The following is a 21,185-nucleotide window of genomic DNA, read 5'->3' as shown; positions in this document are numbered from 1 at the left end:
TCCCAGTACTTTAGGTACACTCCAGATTGGATTCAGGGGTACCCTTATAAGTCCCTAGTATATGGTATACCATGTACCCAGGGCATAGGTACCCCAGGGGACTACCAGGGGCTGCAGCAGGTATTATGCCACCCCTGGGAAGCCTTCCAAAATTACACCACAGGACTTCTACAGCAGCCTGGGTAAGGTGGTGCATGCACCCCTTACTGAGATATAGGTTCACTATATCTCTCAATATCACTGTACATATAAACCTATCAGTCACCCCTATGGCAGGCCTTACTTATCCTGAAGGCAGGGTGCTGGGTTTATGTGAGAGGGTGCCCATGCATGAGCAGAGCCCCTCTGCAGCCTTCAAAACCTTTATTACTGGGTTGTTTGTGATGCAGCCAAACCATATACTCTTAAGTGCATTATAACCAAACGGTAATTGATAACTTTGGGATGACTTCACGAAAACATGTCGTGTTTGGTGTCAAACACCTTGGAATCATACCTCCACACCAGTAACTGCTGTGGGAGTATGATCCCACCCTTCTAGAGGGAGAGACATGACAGCAACGGTATAACCGGTGCCAGCTAACAGAGCCCTGGCATCACAATGAATGCTGCCAGCCACAGACACGAGTCTGCCCTCCTGCTGCTGGACGAAACTCCGGCAGGAGAGGCCTGGACAATAGGTTTCCTGTCACAGGGAGGTGTCACCAACTCCCAGACAGGCTTTAGTGTATTGGGGCTGGGTGGATGCACTCCAAGAGTGCTTTGAAGTTCAGCACTGGGGGCACATTTGGTGTCCCTGTGCATAGTCCAATTAAAACCGGTTGCAGGGGCTACCAGCCCCTGCTCTGGCGCGAAACTGGACAAAGGAAATGGGTGTAGCCACCCCTCTTTCCTGACCCTCCCATAGGTGGGTCCCCAGAGTATGTCCAACCCCTCCCTTGGGTATAAAGAAGGAACCCTTGACTGCAGGATTTTAGATTACACCTGGACGAAACTCTGATACTGAATCCTGGAACTTCGACGATCTACATTGAACTAGATGACTGAAGAAGCTCCCTTGGAGTAAAGGAGTTACTCCCCTGCAAGGCAGGCACCAAAGACGCATCTGTCCGGTTTGCATCTCCGAAGCTCCCGCCAGACTCCGAAGAATGTTGCAACACAGGAGGTGGGTTTCCGTGGTCTCTGAGGTTGATCTGTGCACTCAGCAATTCTGAGGCCTGTATCCCTCGTGGAAGACCGTGCAACTCGAACCCCTGGACACCACGACCATTTGCAGAAGCATCAGCTTTCCAGTGACTCCTGCAGCTGAGCTTTGGGTTACTTGTAGGCCTGACCCCGAGCAGCATTTACACTGAAGATTGCTTGCTTACACTCCACGAGTGTTCCGTGAGCTGGCCCTTTGTGTTTTCTCTCGAGGGCCCTTTGCGATCCCTAGTCTGTCGACTGGTGGGTCTCTGTGAAGGCAACTTTCTTCTAATTGGGCTTACCTGGTTGCTTCAGATGTGCCCTTACTCTCCATTGCTTGGGGAGTCCCCAGGACCTTCCTGGTCCACACCGAAGCATCTTTTCTCTTCATGCGTGGGTTGCTGTTGCCAAGGCTTGTTTGGTCCAATCTGGGCACCGATACTGCAGCACTCGACATCCTTTGTGGGACAGCTCGAATCCAGATCCTGGTTGTCGTCGACTCCTCCTGACTGCAGAGTCAAACTTCACCTCTTAGCACCTGAAACACCCGACATCGGTGGGCATTCGTCTATCGTGCCCCTGGTCACTGGTAAGTGACCCAGACTCTGTCCCCTCTGCTTTCAAGTTCTTCTGATCTTCGATCCAGGCTTGGATCACACCGGACACTTCTCTCCTTCCCGGCAGCAGCACTTTGCAGCAAATCGCCATTGAAATCAACGAAGATTCCTGACACCATGTGACACCTATGCACCTGTCTTCCTGGGTGAGGTAACTCAAGTACTCTGGTACTCCCGTGGGTGCTGGCCCTAGAACCCCTAAGTCTAAAGGGGTTTGCTCAAAGTGCTCTCCTAAGTGTCCTTAACTTCTAAAATTCCAACCGCGACTTTCCCATAGAATAGTACGGGGCTTGCGCCTATGTTCTCACACTGCACGTGTCTCCCGTGGGTCTCCCGTGTCACTACCTTGGGTGGTTCCTTGGGGTCCCTGCGATTCTATGTGCTCTAGGCACTGTGTCTAGTCAAGTCGTGGTTCTTATACCACTTTCTTAAGATATGGTTTGGTCCGCCCCTAGGGCCCATTGTATATTGTGCTATTTACTGTCGTTTTAGAACTGTGTTATTGTGTGCCTTGCTCTCTAACTTCATAAAGAGGTTAGTAGAGAGTGTTTAGAAATAAATACATATATTTTATACATATACCTTGTGTGGTTCCCCTTTCATTTAGTAATTTAAGAGGTTATAATCTGGTAAACCAAACTGCTTTACATTCCTCTAAAGACTTAGCCTGAAGGCTGCTCTCCATAGCTACCACTAGGATAGCTTTCAATAAAGGTTGTCTTTAAACCTATCATCAATAAGGGTTGTTTGGACTGGTACAGGGTGCCCACTGTAACTAGTGGACAGCATATGTCAGGCCAACTTCTCACAGTGTCTAGAACTTTCTTTTGCCCTCCGCCCTTGATCTGCTTCCACATTCCCAGAATCCTTTACATGTAACCTGTCCTTGCCTCTGGACCACTGTGATTCTTAATCTGTCATTCCTCTGATTATTATGTATGTAAAGAGCTCGAACTTCCTCTTGGATCATGTCAGCACTATACAAATAAATCCATATATGCAGGGGGTTTGTGCATTAAAGTCTTGGTTGACATGCACAGTGCATGAAACGTGAAAGGTACAGCACGCAATTACTTTGTACAGCAGGGTACTGAACCTGTAGCACAATATATTTATGGTTCTGGTATTTATATACCGTGTTCAGTAGCCTGTGCAAGGCATAAAGTGCTTTCTTGTTAACGGAGTATGTAGTTTGTCCATACCCATAAATTATATAGTGCATTCATTGGTGACACGGAATACCAGAATTATGCAAATGAGGGCACTGCCAAATAAACAAGGTTTAGATTGATGAACTGAAATATTGCAAGAAATGTTTAGTTATCAAACTTTGCTTCACTGGATGGAATGCAACGTTGCAAAAGATGGACCACATTGACCAGAATGCACTGGGGCGGCAAGTGAGTTGTTTTTCACTTTTAACCCACAGCTGAAGGCTATTGGTGAAAGCCAGGCCTGCTTTGAGTGCTGCCGAAGGGCGGTTTCTGCTTTTGCATAGTATGTTCAGATTGGCACTAGGTCTAAAGCGCATAGGTGGCTAGTGAAGCTAGAAAAACGCACAGATGCCCGCCAAAGGCTGTTATCGCCACCCTGGCACTGGGGCTCTGGCACTGTGGCGCACGGAAACTGCCCGCGTCTCAGAATAAACTCTACCCAAACTTTAAGGAAAGGCCGGACAGGGCCTCGCTGGCCTTCCTTCTGCTATGGCGAAGGAGGATGGCACAGCCCCAATGGCCTGTCCTTGCCCAGGCTGCTTCCAGTGGTGTAGCTGATATTCATGCAACAGGTGCAGTGGCACCAAGGTATTGGGTGGACACTCAACCATGATATGTGCTATATTTTACAATTCAAACAGCATCTGCGGGGCCCATTTCCTTCCTTGCACGGGGCCCATGACACACTAGCCTCCGCGGCGTGCCACCCTGCGGCCTGCCCACGAGGCCCTTGTGCCAGCAGTGAAAGCATGAGAGCCCCAGGGGCCGGGAAGAGCGCCTGGCGCGACGCCAAGCCGGGGCTTATGTTTTTCAGGACCTGTGATCCCCAGGAAGCGAACCATGTGCCAATCGGCTATTATCTGGCACGGACTCAGTGGCTTCCTCCCCCTCCCTGGATGCCCCCAGGCCCCGTCACCGTGGGACTCTGCGCCAGAGACAGCCCCTCGGAGGCCTGCAGATTCCCATCACAATAAGAGGATGTTCAGCGCCAGCAGATCCGAGTCAGGGGCATGATTTAATTTTTCTTCCAGGCCCTGAGAGCCCAGAGAGAGGGGAAGGAGACACAGTGGTCGGCGTGCGTGCGTGCGCGTGCGTGCCTCAGTCGTCCGTCCGTCCATCCATCCCTCCTCCCCTCCCCGCGTGCACTTCTTCGAGGCTGTGCACTCTGGCCGAGACAAGTTATATATTTTTCTTCCTTTACTTGGGGTTGGAGTCAATGTGTCCTTTTTAGGCCACTTTAGAGCATGGCGTTACCCTTCAGTAGCCGGGTGCCTTGAATGTCCCGATGTCGGTTTTAGGTGCGTTTATCCAGCCTGGGTGTTTACCGGCCCGGGCCTATTCCGGTGTTAGTCGGTGATTCTCGGTGCTGGGTCAGTGCAGCGTTCTTCGGAACAATATAGGGTTCTGGCCCATAATCAGCAAGGCTAGGCCACTCTATACTGTAACAACAACACAATTGCCAATACGGTGCTGTGTCAGTGCAACATGGCAGGCATTCTGCATGTATAGAGGAGCTGGTGACACTGGCGCCCAAGGAGCTGGGTACGCTCGCCCACCTCTAAAGCGATGCTTCAAGCCTGGTCCCTTCGAATGGAAGAATGGGGGGGTCCCACAGACCAGTAACATGGCTGACACTCACGTTTTCAGCTCTTTCCTACGTCTTTGGTAGTGTTTGATGCCAGAGGGTTTGGGTCGGGGTTTCCAGGCTGGTGCTTCTTGGGACTTCCATGGCTCACGAGTGTGCTTCCACACCATGAGCTTTTGTTGGTTGATCACCTTAAGTTGTGCTGTTGATTGCGAGTTTCTGGTTGGCATCTCCATGTGTCCTTGTGCGGACCTACACATGGTCTTTCCCCCCGAGAGGCCTTGTTGAAGGTGCTCTGGGCTCTAAATGCCAGCTTTTGTTCCATCTAGTGCTGGTTAAGTTCCTCCAGGGGAGCAATCGCACAGTATTTAATGTGAAGCATAGTTGAGCTGCTTTGTTCTGAATCTCTTCTAATTCCCGCAGATGCTCCCTGGACAGCCTTGTGCCCCGGCAGTGAATCATCACTGTCAGATAGGAGCTCTGATGAGGTCTTTGCAGTCATGTGCTTGAAGCTGCAGATTTCCGAGCACGCTTGTTTTGTACTTCAGTTCTTTCACCAATACATTGACTCGCGAAGGGCAACAATAATTCACTCTTGTTGACGTCTTCTTAACTAGGAAACAGACTGTCAGGCTAAGGCACGCCTGTCCACCCGGTTCCTTCATCCAACCAGGTTGCGATCCATTCCCCTTAGCATTCCATCCACCCAGCACTTTCACCTGACCAGGTTGAGATCCATTCATCCAGGCACTCCCTTCCACCCAGCTCCTTCACCTGACCAGGTTGAGATCTATACCTCCAGGCACTCCCTTCCACCCAGCTCCTTCACCTGACCAGGTTGTGATCCATTCCTCCAGGCACTCCCTTCCACCCAGCTCCTTCGCCTGACCAGGTTGTGATCCATTCCTCCAGGCACTCCCTTCCACCCAGCTCCTTCACCTGACCAGGTTGTGATCCATTCCTCCAGACACTCCCTTCCACCCAGCTCCTTCGCCTGACCAGGTTGTGATCCATTCCTCCAGGCACTCCCTTCCACCCAGCTCCTTCACCTGACCAGGTTGTGATCCATTCCTCCAGGCACTCCCTTCCACCCAGCTCCTTCGCCTGACCAGGTTGTGATCCATTCCTCCAGGCACTCCCTTCCACCCAGCTCCTTCACCTGACCAGGTTGTGATCCATTCCTCCAGACACTCCCTTCCACCCAGCTCCTTCGCCTGACCAGGTTGTGATCCATTCTTCCAGGCACTCCCTTCGAACCAGCTCCTTCACCTGACCTGGTAGAGATCCATTCCTCCAGGAACACCCGTCCACCCAGCTCCTTCACCTGACCAGGTTGCAATCCATTCCTCAGGCACTCCCGTCTACCCAGCTCCTTCACCTGACCAGGTTGCAATCCATTCCTCCAGGCACTCCCTTCCACCCAGCTCCTTCACCTGACCAGGTTGAGATCTATACCTCCAGGCACTCCCTTCCACCCAGCTCCTTCACCTGACCAGATAGAGATCCATTCCCCCAGGCACTCCCTTCCACCCAGCTCCTTCACCTGACCAGGTTGAGATCTATACCTCCAGGCACTCCCTTCCACCCAGTTCCTTCACCTGACTAGGGTGATATCCATTCCTCAGGCACTCCCGTCTACCCAGCTCCTTCACCTTACCAGGTTGAGATCTATTCCTCCAGGCACTCCCGTCCACCTGAATCCTTCACGTCACCAGGTTGAGATCCCTTCTTCCAATGTAACTTTCTTTTACCATTTCACTGGACTTCCATCAGTGCTCATAACACATTTTCGATCAACAGTCTCTGCTGGTGCTATCTGCCCTCTGAAACACTCTTGTCTTCCGTCTGAAGCTTGAGGGTGGCTTATTGGAGAGGATTTACTGCTCATGCCTTCCACTTGGCTTGCTAAATGGTTAGTTAATTTAATTTTCTCAAACACGAACCAAAGCTTTTAGACAGTTTCTTAAGTACCTTTCCTATCAGCCGTACGGTCAGTCAAACATTTAGGAATCCACAACCTCGGTTCTTCTGGCCCATCATGCATTGACAAGGTCCCGTATGCAAGGTCAGGGACTATGGAAATCACTGAAGCTGTTCAAATCTTCAACAAAGGAAACACATCCTTTCTCGCTCCCATGAATCTATTCCCCATGTTCTAAACAGTCATCCGCACCACTCTCCTAACTCAGCACACATGGGACTCAACCCTACAATCCTAAAAAGGCTAACATTTCTTAATGCATGCTTCCTCTCTCTGGTAGCAAGGACAATGGGATTCCTCTATCTACAAGCAAGGACAATGGGATTCCTCTATCTGCTAGCAAGGACAATGGGATTCCTCTATCTACAAACAAGGACAATGGGATTCCTCCATCTGCTAGCAAGGACAATGGGATTCCTCTAGCTACGAGCAAGGACAATGGGATTCCTCTATCTGCTAGCAAGGACAATGGGATTCCTCTATCTACAAGCAAGGACAATGGGATTCCTCTATCTGCTAGCAAGGACAATGGGATTCCTCTAGCTACGAGCAAGGACAATGGGATTCCTCTATCTGCTAGCAAGGACAATGGGATTCCTCTAGCTACGAGCAAGGACAATGGGATTCCTCTATCTGCTAGCAAGGACAATGGGATTCCTCTATCTGCTAGCAAGGACAATGGGATTCCCCTATCTGCTAGCAAGGACAATGGGATTCCTCTATCTGCTAGCAAGGACAATGGGATTCCCCTATCTGCTAGCAAGGACAATGGGATTCCTCTATGTAGTAGCAGAGGGATCACCTTAGCGTGCTTCTATGATTTAGGGATCTCCACAATTTGGAATGACCTATTAATCAATTCCCGAACCTCAACCAGGAGGCAGTCATGAAATTTACTAAAGAGGTCAGGTTTTAGCGGGTCGTCGGGGGAGCCAGATTTGACCTTAGCTGCAAGCACATCCAAATCTTTAAGAGACATGGGTGGCAGATCTTGTAAGGAATAAGATGTGACTGTCATAGAGGGGTTCACTGGAGGTTTGGAGACTCTTACCCTCGTTTCCAGGGCACTATAGATACATCCCACCTCATTGATTAAATGTTTGGCCAGTGACTCACAATGCGAGTTATCGGATATGATATTATTAGCCTCTACTGGGAGTTTCACCATCTCTTTCAGAAGGGAAAAAATGGTTTTGGAGCGGTTGAGGCTTCACGCAATCAGGTTGGAATAGAACGAGGCTTTGGTCATTTGGACTAGTTTGTGATAGGCTTTCATTGCTTCCCTATAGGTGAATTTTTCACTATCGTTGTAGGCAGATTTCCAGGCCCGTTCTAAACTTTTGCATTTTTTCTTTTCCTTAGCCAAGGCGTGGGTTTGGGTACGCTTGGCGCTGCTCATTTTCCTTGGAATGCATTGGTCAAGTGAGTTGTTGATCCAGCCCCTAAAAGCACTATCAGCTGCCTCTAGATCAATGGGCCATTCTGGGCGGGACCGATTTAATATGGATAAGAAGGTAGGTGCATCCAATTTGTGCCAAGGGCGCTTCCAAGAAGACTGTTATGGGGTGCGCATAGGAGTGCCTGCAGTGCACAGGCGCAGGGAAATGAGAGAATGGTCCATCCAGGTCAAAGGGAGGGGAGTATAAACTTCCAGCGATAGGAGATTTGAAAATACCGGAACGAGTGGGTGCCCTGCTGCGTGTGTAGGTCCCTCCACTAACTGGGTTAGTTGGCACGCACCCATATCACTCAGGAAGTTGATGATCTCCTGGGATTTGAGGCATTCCAAATGTAAGTTAAGGTCGCCTAGGATGCTCAGATTGGCAACTTCTAGGACAAGAGTCGATACAGTGTGTGCGAAGGCTTCTTGAAAGGCTTTAGCAGGGCCCGGTGGACGATAAATAAGAAGCCCAGTGATAGTAAAGTGATGCGACAGAGTGATTTTGAACAAGGCACTTTTGCAATCTGAGATGGACTGAGGAGTAAGAGTGCAAGAAAATGCTGATTTAACAATGACCGCTAGGCCTCCCCCTCCCACTAGTCCTTTTCTGTATGTGTATCATGTAGCCTGCAGGGAGGGCCAAGGCAGGAATGGCCACGGAGTCGGCCGTTAGCCAAGTCTCCGTCAGGAATTGTATATCAGGTGAGCAATCCTGTAGTAGATCAAATATTTCTGCGTGGTGTTGTACAAGTGATCTGCAGTCAAGGCTATCGATGGTAAAATGTGTCGGGCCAGAGGCCTGATGGAGCGCTTTGGATCCCATCCCTACTCTAAGCCCACATTTATTACACTGCCCTTGGGGAGTATCATGGTGCCATTTATAGTATTCACATGGCGCTTTGGGTTGAAGTACGAGTAGAAGTTCCCGTGTGTAAATTTGCCTGTGAGGGGGTCCCTGGACCAGGGGTCGTGGCGCCTGGCGATGTCCAGGTACGGACGGGCGCAGACGGACTTGCCAGCTGCGTGTCCGCGGTGGCATTCCGGTTAAATGGAGGAGAGCGGCAGAATAAGCCCGCCCCCTCCAACCCCGGAAATGCGTCAGCAGCAGGAGGCAGGGCAACAAGGTCTGGTGTACGCCCTCCACTCAAACGGCACAGGCCGCGGTGGACCGGGGCAAACACCCAAAAGTGCAAGGTGTAAGGAGAGTTTAAAAATGCAACCGAACGGAGTACAGAGCCCAAGCTCACAGATAAGCTTAAAATATTAATAAAGCGCTAAAACACACTAGTTCCCAGTAATGTCTTCATGCAGTAGTGCTGTAACTGCCTGCCAGCATTTCTCGGTCTCTTTTCCTACCAACGTCACTCTAGTTTTCTCTAAATACAAATCTAAGTCTCTTTCTCTGTCCATACCTCTCTCTCATCTTTGTTGCCGTCTCAATCTCTGTTCACCTACAAGTAGGTCTCTTTCTGTGTATGAATATATGGTTATGTTCTACTACACCTGTCTCTCGGTCCATATCTCTTTCGGTCTATATCCTTCTCTCTCGACCCAAGTGCCAGTTTCACTTTCTGTCTTGTCGCTTTGGGATATGTTTTTCTCCCATGGTGTATGTTAAGTGGTCTATGTCCATCTATGGCTATCGAGGTCCCAAGCTGGTCATGTCCTGGTACGATCAGCTACATCTTTCCCTTTCCTTGCCTCTTTCTAGTAAATTCCCCATCAGGCAAACCCCCTGCCTAATAATGTCCATACTGGCTACGCCTAGAAGTGAGAGGTTCCCAGCCCTTTACTAAGCCCTTCCTTTGAAACTAACATGTCTTAGAGATCTTAAGGTAGAGGGGCTGTGCAGCTGCAAAACCTTCTGGTCATCGCAATAGTGTGGAGTTGCATTAAAGGTCCCTCCCATCACAGGCTCTTCATATCTAACACCTCTGCGTCCTGCATCCATCACCTGGTGGCATCAGTAGGGGTACCGCCCCTCTTCAGCGTGAAGGCTCCTCAGAGGACATTGAAGAGGGAGCTGCCAAGCTATTGGAGAGAATGCACGTCTTTATGGCGGAGTCACAAAAAGTTAACACCCATTTGGGACCATTCTTAGTCCATATTGGAAATGTATTATCCTGCAACTCGTGACCTTTATCGCCACACCCACTCGACCACTTTAAAGGAAGGTCTGGATTGTGAGGGAGTCTAGAGATGGGAGGAGTATTCAGCGGTCTGTTATTGTATTTATTTATATGGCGCTTACTTCGCCTGACGCAGCGTTGAAATGCTGCCCTCATGGCAGGGCGTGAAAACCCCATCACCATCGGAGATCACTTCCTCCACTGTGTCAAGCTCTCCAGCCATCTGCCCTCGCGCGCCTCTCTACCCACCACGGTGCTCAGGCTCCTCAGAGTTAAAGGAAAGCAGCCAACAGGAAGGAGGAGGGAGGAGAAGAAGGAAGGAGGAGGGAGGACAAGAAAGAAGGAGGAGGGAGGAGAAGAAAGAAGGAGGGAGGAGAAGAAAGAAGGAGGGAGGAGAAGAAAGAAGGAGGGAGGACAAGAAAGATGGAGTGGGGTCCCGAGATATAATATTCCAGATTTAGGAGCTCATTTAGAGGGTGGTGGAAAGGAAAATTCAAAATGTGTTCGGTGCAGTAATCCCAGCATGGGGTAATTACCATAAATCACAAATATAGAGTTCACCACTTATTAGTAATTCCACGGTGCTCCGTGGCCACAGCGCTCTCACCGATGAACGCCGGTAAAACTGTTGAAGAAACTGACGGTTAATCTGCCACATTCTTGAGGATCGACCTCTCACACCTTCCGCCATGGAAGAAGGTTAGGGGCATAGTATAGGCCCGAACAGCACATTTGCACCAGTTGCTCGCAGTGTTTGTGCACCGGGTGCTCACAGTGTTTTTGCGCCAGGTGCTCGCAGTGCTTTTTGCACCGGTCACTCGCAGTGTTTTTGCACCAGGCGCTGGTAGTGTTTTTGCACCAGGCGCTGGTAGTGTTTTTGCACCAGGCGCTCGTAGTGTTTTTGCACCAGGCGCTCGCAGTGTTTTTGCACTGGGTGCTCGCAGTGCTTTTTGCACCGGTCACTCGCAGTGTTTTTGCACCAGGCGCTGGTAGTGTTTTTGCACCAGGCGCTGGTAGTGTTTTTGCACCAGGCGCTGGTAGTGTTTTTGCACCAGGCGCTCGTAGTGTTTTTGCATTAGGCGCTCGCAGTGTTTTTGCACTGGGTGCTCGCAGTGCTTTTTGCACCAGTCACTCGCAGAGTTTCAGCACTGGGCACTCGCAATACTTTTTGCAAAGGGTGATCACAGTCTTTGCGTGTCCGGTTTAAAGATTGCTCACTCAATTTAAATTGTACAAATGTATGAAATAATGCCTATATGAAGACGAATACATAGAATGCTCACTCAATTTAAATTGTACAAATGTATGAAATAATGCCTATATGAAGACGAATACATAGAATGCATTTAATTAGGAACACTTGAGTATTTATTGATGTAACAATTGTTTTATAATTACATCTATTGATATACAGTACCACCACTTTAGCGGATCACCCATCCAGCCTATGCCTAGCTATATCTGTGAAATTTGGAATGTGGGATCACTATGGTGTTGCGCATGCGTGACACTTGAAAGTGGGACGCCCCTGTGGTGCCCCTGTTGTTGGTTTGAACTATGACATGTTACTTTGGATAATTAGAAGACTCTGCAGCATGTGTCAGGCACGTGGTGTCAGGAGACCATACTCATAACATGTGTCTCTATGTTCTCTACTCTGCAGCATCACACGCTTGAACTGGAGGACACGGCACGGGTGACAAACATCTTCCGGGGTCACCTCCACCTCGCTATGAACTCATGCAACACCCTCTTCATGATTTCAACCACAAGATCCTCTGCTCCTCCACTTTGGCCAAGCATTGGTAACTCATTGCTTAATTTGTAAAAAAAAAAAATGAACACAAGAGCTCGTCAGGAAGACACTACAGATTGCACCGACCGTTGCCCCTGCCATCGCTGCCAATGACAGTGCCAACGCAACAACTAACCATCACACTCTTAAAAGTGTGACGATTCATACCATTCCAGGTCCCCAAAGCTATAGGACTGGCTTGGGAGGCAGGAAATAGTAATTGTAAATGTAAATTCATTTAATAGATAGCTGTTGTTGTGCTCATACCTAAATCAGGCAGATAGCGCCATCATGTGGCAGACTGTCATAAGCGCCGGTGCTGGCAATTCAGTACCGGTGGCGAGCACCAGAAACCACTGGCTCAAATTAAGCACTGGCTAACACCGGTCAATAATCGATCACTGGTCTGCTACCGCTGGTTATTTCAGAATGGAAGATAGAAGCTGGGGAAAGGAGGGGCGGAGTGACACCACCTCACAGAAGTATTCTGGCCCTGGGAGTGTCGGAGCACACGCAGGAAGATCTCAAACGTCTGCGTCAATGCACTTCAGTTCACCCTACATACGGTAAGGTTACCCTACAGAACCCTCCACATCATTTTGACACCACACCTGCTCATCAATAAAAATCACAGAAATATGTCTGCCATCCCAGAGTAAACCCCTTAGAAACTGTTATCCCACCCTCGCCTCAAGCTCCGAAATGGCCCCTCTGTTGTCTACTCCGATGTTATTTAATAAGTTGTCCACGTGCGCAACATCACACGCCCGACCTCGCAGACACGGCAGTCTAATGGATCTGATGACGCGAGGCCTGCCAAGGTTCCAACCGGAAGCCGCTCTATAGCGGAAGTCTTTGTTCCAGGCTGTGCAGATGTCTGTCCATTATATCCATACGACAGTGCATCCTGCTCTGTGCTGCACATCTGCCGGCCACATCCTGGCACGTGGCGGCTGAGCCTCCGTGGTAACACAGTGATGAGGTCACCCGTGCAGAGTGCACCCTCAGCATGCGTATTGATGAAGTACCGGTACCTGCACCGGTTACCAGTGCTCTGAGATGTGCGGTACTCCCAGAAGTGTGGTAATTGTTACCGGGCACATATTGCCAGGAAGCACCTGCCACAATCTGCACAGGGACACGAGTTTTGGTAATGGTGAAAATGTGTGAATTCCAGATGCGGTAAAACCACGAGGGCATGTAATTCCCTACAACGACATCATAAACTAGGAACATACGAGTCATTTTGTATCATCGAAAAACATTACCATGCTATATCTGATTTTTCTACAAAGGCATTCGCCAATAATTGTAACGAGGCTCAACATTTCTTGTGCAAATGCCCAGTTATTATTGTCTCTTCAAGCCTGCAACGCCTGCATGAAAACCTGCTCCGAACAGTGTTATTACCCTCTATCTGTGACATCTCTGCTCTCCTGGGACCAGTGCAGGAAATGAGGGGATCCCACCGGACACCAGTTCCGGCCGCTGTTTCTGAGCTGCCGCTGAGATCCGGCCGACCCTGTGAAATATGCTGAATTTTCCCTGTTGTCATTTTCTGACACCGGGACACATGCAGCAGCTGCAGGCGGCCTTCTTATTTTCTCTTCCATATGGGTCTAAAACAAAGGCCTGATCTAAAGGGTCATCAACCCTCCCTTGGTTTAGGGATCATCCTGGCTGGAAGCTGTCTGGAGGCACACAGGGCCTGATTATGGGTATACATGCAATTTATAACACCTGATACATAACAATACCACGGGGTACATTATTTATCGCGTGTGATAAATAGCTCCTGCTTATGGCTAGATCGTTGGACCTCGAAGCTGGGGCACTAGGTTCAAGTCTCGGCAGGGACGATAAACATCCTGTGATTCTGGGCAAATCACTTAATGTTCCAGTGCCTAACAAAATGAAGGTGTCTGTCTGTAACGCAACTGGTGCTCCTGTAAAGCGCTCCGATACCTTCCGGTTGAGTTCGCGCTGTATAACCCCCCCCCCCCTAAAAAAAATACAATGTGGATTTGGGTGTTTAACGCACCAAAATCTGAATGCTACGGTACATACCATACACATTTTGGCTGTTAAATTGACACATTTGACCTGCTGACATTTTACAAAACTTGTATTTAACGCAACCAATAATTATTGGATGCACTAAATACCTTTCTGACCCATGCATAAACGAGGGTTTATGCATGGGTTGGAATTAACCAACCCACTTGTAACCAGGACCTTAGATACCAATGCAATGGAAGGAAACAACGGCACACAACCGGTTATCACTTCACAAATACTAAAAAGAAACTTTGAATTGGAGGCATGTTTTTAACTTTGTTATGTTAGGTTAGGTTGGTTTTATAAGGCGCACAGCTACCCAACAAGGGTTTCCCAGCGCCGGCCTGAAAGGAACAGTAAGGAATAGAAAAGCGAATGTATTTGTTAAACAAGCAAGTTTTTAAAAGTTTACGAAAGTTTGCATATATTGTTTCACTGCGAAGCTCAATGGGGAGAGAGTTCCAGAGGGAAGGACCCACGTAAGCAAACGAGCGACCTCCCTTCCTCGTAAGTTTGACTCTGGGAACCGTGAATTGTTCCTGGGTAGTGGAGCGTAACGAACGGGAGGGTAAATGAGGATGAAGCAGATTTGGCCGATATTGAGGAGCAGAGCCAGCCTGGATCTTGAACATATATACCAAGCCTTTGAACTTGGTGCGGCTTTCCACCCTAAGCCCATGCAGAGCTCTCAGGGCGCTGGAGGTGGAAGATGTGTTAGGAATCTGGCAAAGCGTTCTTGCGGCTGAATTGGGAACCACCTGTAGCATCCGTATTACATCATTATTAGCCCCCAGATAGAGGGCGTTCCCGTAATCCAGCCTGGAGGTCACGAGTGCCTGGACTACGGTTTTTTGGGTCTGGCTGGGGAGCATCCAGATTATTTTTTTCAACCATTTTAAGATGCTGAAGCACGTGGCTGCCACCATCACTGCCTGCTCTTTCATCTATAACTTGTCATCAATAACAAATCCCAAATTGCAGACTTGATGGGTAGGCTGGGGTACGGTACCCATTTCGGTAGGCCAGAGATGTTTATTATTACCCAAAATCAGGACCTCAGTTAAGTTTGAGTAAATTAGCCTGCATCCAAGATGCGATATTACTCAAACTGGCCTGAAGAACTGATGGTCCAGGCAACGTTTCCGATGAACAGGGCCGGACTGGGAACCAAAACCGGCCCTGGCAAAGTGCTCGGCCGCCCCCCCGGGGCTTGGAGGTGCCGCCGAGCTCTTTGGCAGGGCCGGTTTTCAGCCGATTTTGTTACAGGGTCGATTTTGCAGCTATGCTGCAAAAACGGCCCTGTAACACAAACGCCCCCCAGGGGCCCAAAACCGGCCCCCACCCATGCGGCGCACCAGGGGATTGCCCGGGCCCGCTACGACCAGTCCGGCCCTGCCGATGAAAGGGAAAAAATGATTTGGGTATCGTCCACGTAAGGGAAGAGGGACAGCCCAGCCTCTTCTGCGATCACTGCCAGAGGTTTAATGTATATATTAAACAAAAGGGGGCTTAAAATGGAGCCCTGGGGAACCGCATGCGGAGAGAAATAGATTTTAGAGGTAGCCTTAGTTAAAAAGACTTGAAATGTCCGCTTGGCGAGAAAAGATGAAAACCAGCCAAGTGCCGGGCCAGAAATGCCAAGGGACTGAAGGGATTGGATTATCACGGTGTGAGATACCGTGTCAAACGCGGCGCTCAAATCGAGCAATATAAGAGCCCTCGTGTCCCCAGAGTCCAGTCGTTGTCGTACCATTTCTGTAACTCCAAGGAGAGTTGTCTCGGTCGCAAAACTGGCTCTAAAGCCGGACTGAGAAGGATGTATATAGTTGGAGGATTCAATAAACTGAGTTAGTTGTAGATTTATGTGCTTTTCCAGAATTTTAGAGTAAATAGAGAGAAAAGAAATTGGCCTAAAATTTGATGGCTGGGCAGAATCGGCATTAACCTTCTTCAAGAGAGGAAGAACCGTAGCGTGCTTCCGGGCGGATGGAACGTAGCCTCTTGTAAGGAAGCATTGAGTAGCTCTGTGATTAATAACATGGATGGTAAATCAAGCTGCTGTAGTATTGAGACAGGAAGAAGATCACAGGGGAGCCTGATTTAATACTGCCTAAGATCTTTTTAAAAGAATTCATATGAAGAGGCACCCAGGATTCGAACTTGGTGATCGGTTCAACCGTGCAGGTAAGTTCACGGCCAGAGGTCAGTGGGGAAGGGACCGTTAACGGGGTTTTGCAAAGTGACAAATGCATTTGTTCCACCTTATTTACAAAAAAGTTGGCAAGATTGTCGCATTGTGGTTCATCTAAAATAGGAGGTATGGGCTGTGTATCAGAACCGGCTAATTTTTTGATCGTCATAAATAAGGTACGCAAACAATTCTGCGCGTTAGAGATGGTGGAGGAAACATTATCGGTCCAATCAGACTTACAACGGGCTTGAACTTTGTTCAACCTCTCTATGCAATAGATGTGCTTGCACTGCACGAATGACAGGCGTCTCTGTGTATAGGAGTAATTACACAAATAGGGATTTAAATGGCATTTACTATTTTATTTTTTAATTCTTTTAAAGTGCTACACATCCCACTGTAGGGCCCCAGATCAATTTACATCACACAGTGAAAGACAAAAACTCCTACAAGTGTGTAAATCAATAAACAGCAAATGTTACATCAGACAACGAGGGTTATAAAGTGCAGGCGACGCATATGAGCCAGGCTTGTAGACAGTATATGGTCGGGAGAAACACAAAGTCAGGATTTGAAATGTAACACAGTGGCTGGGGTTGTCAGTACATTTACTACCCAAAGGAACTCTTCTTTGTAAATTTTGAAAAAACGACAACGCTGTGAACCCTTGACGTGCAGTTCTCATGCAGCTCCTAGAGGCCGGTTTACAGCACATTGTGTGATATTAGATTGATTTCAATTTACGAACGGGAAGTAATAAAACAATCTCGCGTTAAAAGCAGTAGCCCGCTCACCCATCTCACTATAATACAAATCTATATGTTACACAATGTACTTTGCAGCAGGAACATTATCTCCGTTTGCTGCTTGGAGACAAAGCTGAGATTAGACAAAACACAGATCTCTCCAGGAAGCGCATTAACAACCAGAGTTATCGTCCCATTATTATCGTCCTCTGAAATTTGCTAGGAAGAGAAAGATCCCCGCTGCAGCTGCTGTAATCCATAAGATTTGAAAATACAGCTCCTTTGTGACCAATTAATTCAGCAGAACGGATTTACTGTCAAATGAGTCCTTTCACCAATTTATTTGTGGCAGAGTTAAAAAATAAATGCATAAGTTGCCAAGTCACTCTGCTTTTTAGGACTCCGCCCCTCACGAATCCACCGCCTTTCCTCTGCCACACTTTATGGATCAGCAGAGTGAAGTGTTTCCAATGCCAGCACCGCCTGTAATAATAAAATGACATCCCGTCTCGATAGGTTAAGTTGTGACGTGACAGTGCGGCCAACCAGAGCCAGCTGACAGTGTGGAAAACAAATGTCAGGAGAACACTTCATTGTCTCCGAAACAATTAGACGGAAGATACCTTTTAAGACCCCTTTAGTCGTTCGCTGTTTATGGGAAAATCTTTATTTATTGCGGTACTGAGATTCATTACATGAAATAAAGCAGAAACGTACCTTTGCTGCTGAGGCACATTGAACTGCTGAAGGGTTTGCAAGAAATTGCCAACTGCTTATTGGATTATATATTTTCACGATGCACTTTGCACATATCCAAATTATCTCCAACTTGAAGATCTTTGATAAGAAGTAAGGACACATCAAGGATTTAACAGGGGATGGTGACGAGTGATGGTGTTACCATCTTTTATAAGGAATGAAATATCCCCTACAGCATGAAACAAGCACTGGCAAAGTCAGAAGATACTTATGGGCTTTTCCAATTATTTTTAGCCGGCGACCCTGCTGTCATGCATGCATGGGCCCAGAGGCGACCTTGTAATTATTTTTATTTAAGCAAAAGGAAACCCATTACAAATGGGCGCTATGTGTGCATGTGCATGCACAGTGGCCATCTTTGAATTACTTTTCCTAAATCTTTCTTAAACTATAAGCAAAATCACTCAAAGATGGCCGTCATGCATGTCCACATACATGTGGTGGCCATCTTTTTATTTTAGTTTTAATTTACAGTTCCAAGAAGGCAAAAAGCCATTTTTGAATGGTAAAAGAAAAAAGAGAAAAAAAAAACCAGTATGCTAATGCCACACAATGGGAAGAAGCAAGTGGCCCAGGAGCAGTATGGAGCTGATGGCCCATCGGAGAAATGCAAAAAATTAAAAATAATTAAAGATGAAAGGAAGGGGAGGAGTGGGAAGTAATGGGTAGGGAAGTGACAGCCTGGCAGCTTTGTGCAGGTGCTGCGCCCTTGCAGTTGTACAAGCAACATTTATACAAATGTTTTTAAAAAAATCTTGTGTGTGTTCAGGTAATGCAGTGGGTGTCCCCCTCTCCTGCTTTCTGCTTCTTTGACACTCATGACGATTTTTATGGCGCAGTATGTGCGGGACGTCATTCTGACGCTGCAGCCGGTCTACTGAGCACCGCGCTTGGGGCCGCCTGGCCCCGCGGTTGAGAGAGAGGCGGGGACGGTTGCCAGGGACTTGCCGAGCTCCTCTGTATGGTGACCAGGCCACAGCAGCCATGAATTTTAAAAGATCCTCTGTATGAGGGTGACCAGATTTTGAAAACCAATAAGCAGAATATTTCCCAAAAATAGAAGAAGGACTACACTTTTACATTATCCGAGCGCCACAGCATGCCTGTAGTCATCAACATAGAAATGCAGTATAGGTACTAAGAAAATATTAAACATAGTATGATACCTGTTAATTAAATTGCTTTTTTATAACTTTTGTTAACTAGTCCTGCTTTGGAACACACAAACATCTGCCTTCCACTGCTTTCCGTTGACCGTCTCCAAAACCGGGATATGAGCTGAATTTGCTGAAATCTGCTGGGGCAGCTGGTGAAAACCTGGGACTGTCCCGGCAAAACTGGGACGCCTGGTGGCCCTACACTGTAGAGAAGCAGCAGGGAAGGACTGAGTTTGCAAAACTCTCCTTATTTGTGAAAGGATTGACATTGGCAGATTTCCGTCTGCCTCGCTAGAAAAAGGCTGGTACCATGTAGAGATTTATAGAAAACATCTAAGTTTGTGTGATTGTTACCGCCCCGTACAGGGCGACCCTTGATTTGCCAAATAGTCTTTAACTAGGATGTGGCGTTACGGCCAGAAGTGCCAACTTTGGAACTGGGGTGCCAGGTTCAAGTCTCGGCCGCGACTCAAAATCCTGTGATTCTGGGCAAATCACTTTATCTCCCTGTGCCTAAGAAATGAATATGTCCTTGTGTAATGTAACTGGTGCTCATGTAAAGTGCTCCAATACCTTCCGGTCGAGTTTGCGCTATATAAAACACCCCAAAAATGTAAATTTTCTTAAAATCTTGGGTTTCCTACCCTTTTTAAAAAAGAATAACACGATTGCAACCTTGCTGGTATGTGCTCGGGCTATTTTAATTTTTTTTCTTTCTTCCGCAGATGTGCCAGGTAATGTCGTCATGAAGAACAAAGCAGTCCTAAGTAGCTGAATAGCTCAGTAGCTTAAACACCTGCTACCTGGACTTGTTTGTTAACTGCAAGTCACAGGTTTAAGCAGCGCGGGGCCCACTCGGCCATTCATTCTCCCGCAGCCAGTAAGATGAGACTACAAGGGCCGGAGCACTGAGATCCTGATTCTCTCCCCTTGCCTGCTTTCTCCCTTACGTATGTGCGTATTGTTAATTCGACCTTAGATGTAACTATGTTGCCATGCTCTTATAACTGTGTAACCTTTGTAACGATGTAACCTGCAACTATGATCTGATACTCATGTAAAGCGCTCTGATAACTCCGGGTCTAGCCAGCGCTATATAACACCTTTAAAATAAATAAATAAATCCTGCCGCAGACCTGCATCACCGAGAATCAAATCCTTTCGTCTAGTGCAAATCAGCAACGTATTTGCTCTGCCGAAGAACACCGCAGGCCAGCCTTTCAACCTCTGTCGAACAAGGGTCCCACTGAATGTATTTAGAATTTGTCCGAGATCAGACCTTTCATCATGTACTGCTTCCTTGAAAAATCAATGCAAAATAAAGCCCTTTCTCACTAAACAAGTTAAATTGAAATGACGCAAAGGCTTGCAGTTTAAAAGTTAAGACAACACAGCTAGTAATGTACTCTCTGCTAGGGTGACCAGATGGTGAGCACCAAATCCGGGACATTTTGCAGAAATAGAAGAAGGACTAACATTTTACATCAATGGAGCGGCGCAGAATGACAGCTCTCATCAACATAGGAACACAGACGAGGCACTAAGAAAATAAATAAAATGTAAATTCTAAAACTAGCATCATACCTGTTAATTAAATTGCTTACTTGTAACATCTGCTAACTAACACAGCTTCAGGACACCTAATAAAGCGCCTATCAATGTTTTCAGTCGACCCCCTCTAAAAACTGAGACATGAGGCAAAATTGCCGAAATGTGTTGGTACAGCTGGTGAAAAACCGGACCTGTCCCAGCAAATCTGGGACACCTGGCCGCCCTACTCTTTGTTGCATTTTCAAATTATTTTTTTTCTCGAATGCAGCAATAATAACAATAATAATACAGCAGCATGAGTATGGTTGCTGGACATGGCCCTTGCATGTTTCATTCTTGGTAGGGCAGAATCAAACATTCATCTTTCTGAGATCGGCAAATGGAGCATGAAATTAAAAACACCTGTTACAGGGCTACAAAAAGGCAGTGGGATAGTGGAGTTTCAGTCCTGCCCTCTGTTACTGACTCTAGAACAGAGGTCTTCAAACTATTTGATGCCGAGACACCTCTGTCAAAATGTTTTAGGCGTGAGGACCACCCCCCCCCGGACAAACATTTCTAGAGACTAGTACTCCTCATCATCGACAACCCAATTCCCACAGCAAATTATGTTTACGGTGGTGAAATCTTAAATAGTGTTTAGCAAACCAAAGGTTTGTGGGCAACTGTGGTTTAGTGTCACAGGCTTACCGTACAGTTCAGACAAAATGTCTCAAAAAAGAATTACCCAAACATGCACATTGGTTCTTAATATTTCACAAACAAAACATATTTTG

General features: G+C 47.6%; 1 protein-coding gene across 2 annotated transcripts in view; it reads right to left on the bottom strand.

Moving 5' to 3' along the window:
* Positions 1-21,185, bottom strand: part of KIF3C (kinesin family member 3C) — a 351,623-nt gene that overhangs the window by 246,969 nt on the left and 83,469 nt on the right. The window lies entirely within an intron of this gene.

This window comes from Triturus cristatus, chromosome 6 (genome assembly GCF_964204655.1).
Source record: "Triturus cristatus chromosome 6, aTriCri1.1, whole genome shotgun sequence".
Taxonomy (NCBI): Eukaryota; Metazoa; Chordata; class Amphibia; order Caudata; family Salamandridae; genus Triturus; species Triturus cristatus.
Note: the sequence above shows the minus strand (reverse complement) of the source record. Positions and strands in the feature narration are given on the sequence as shown.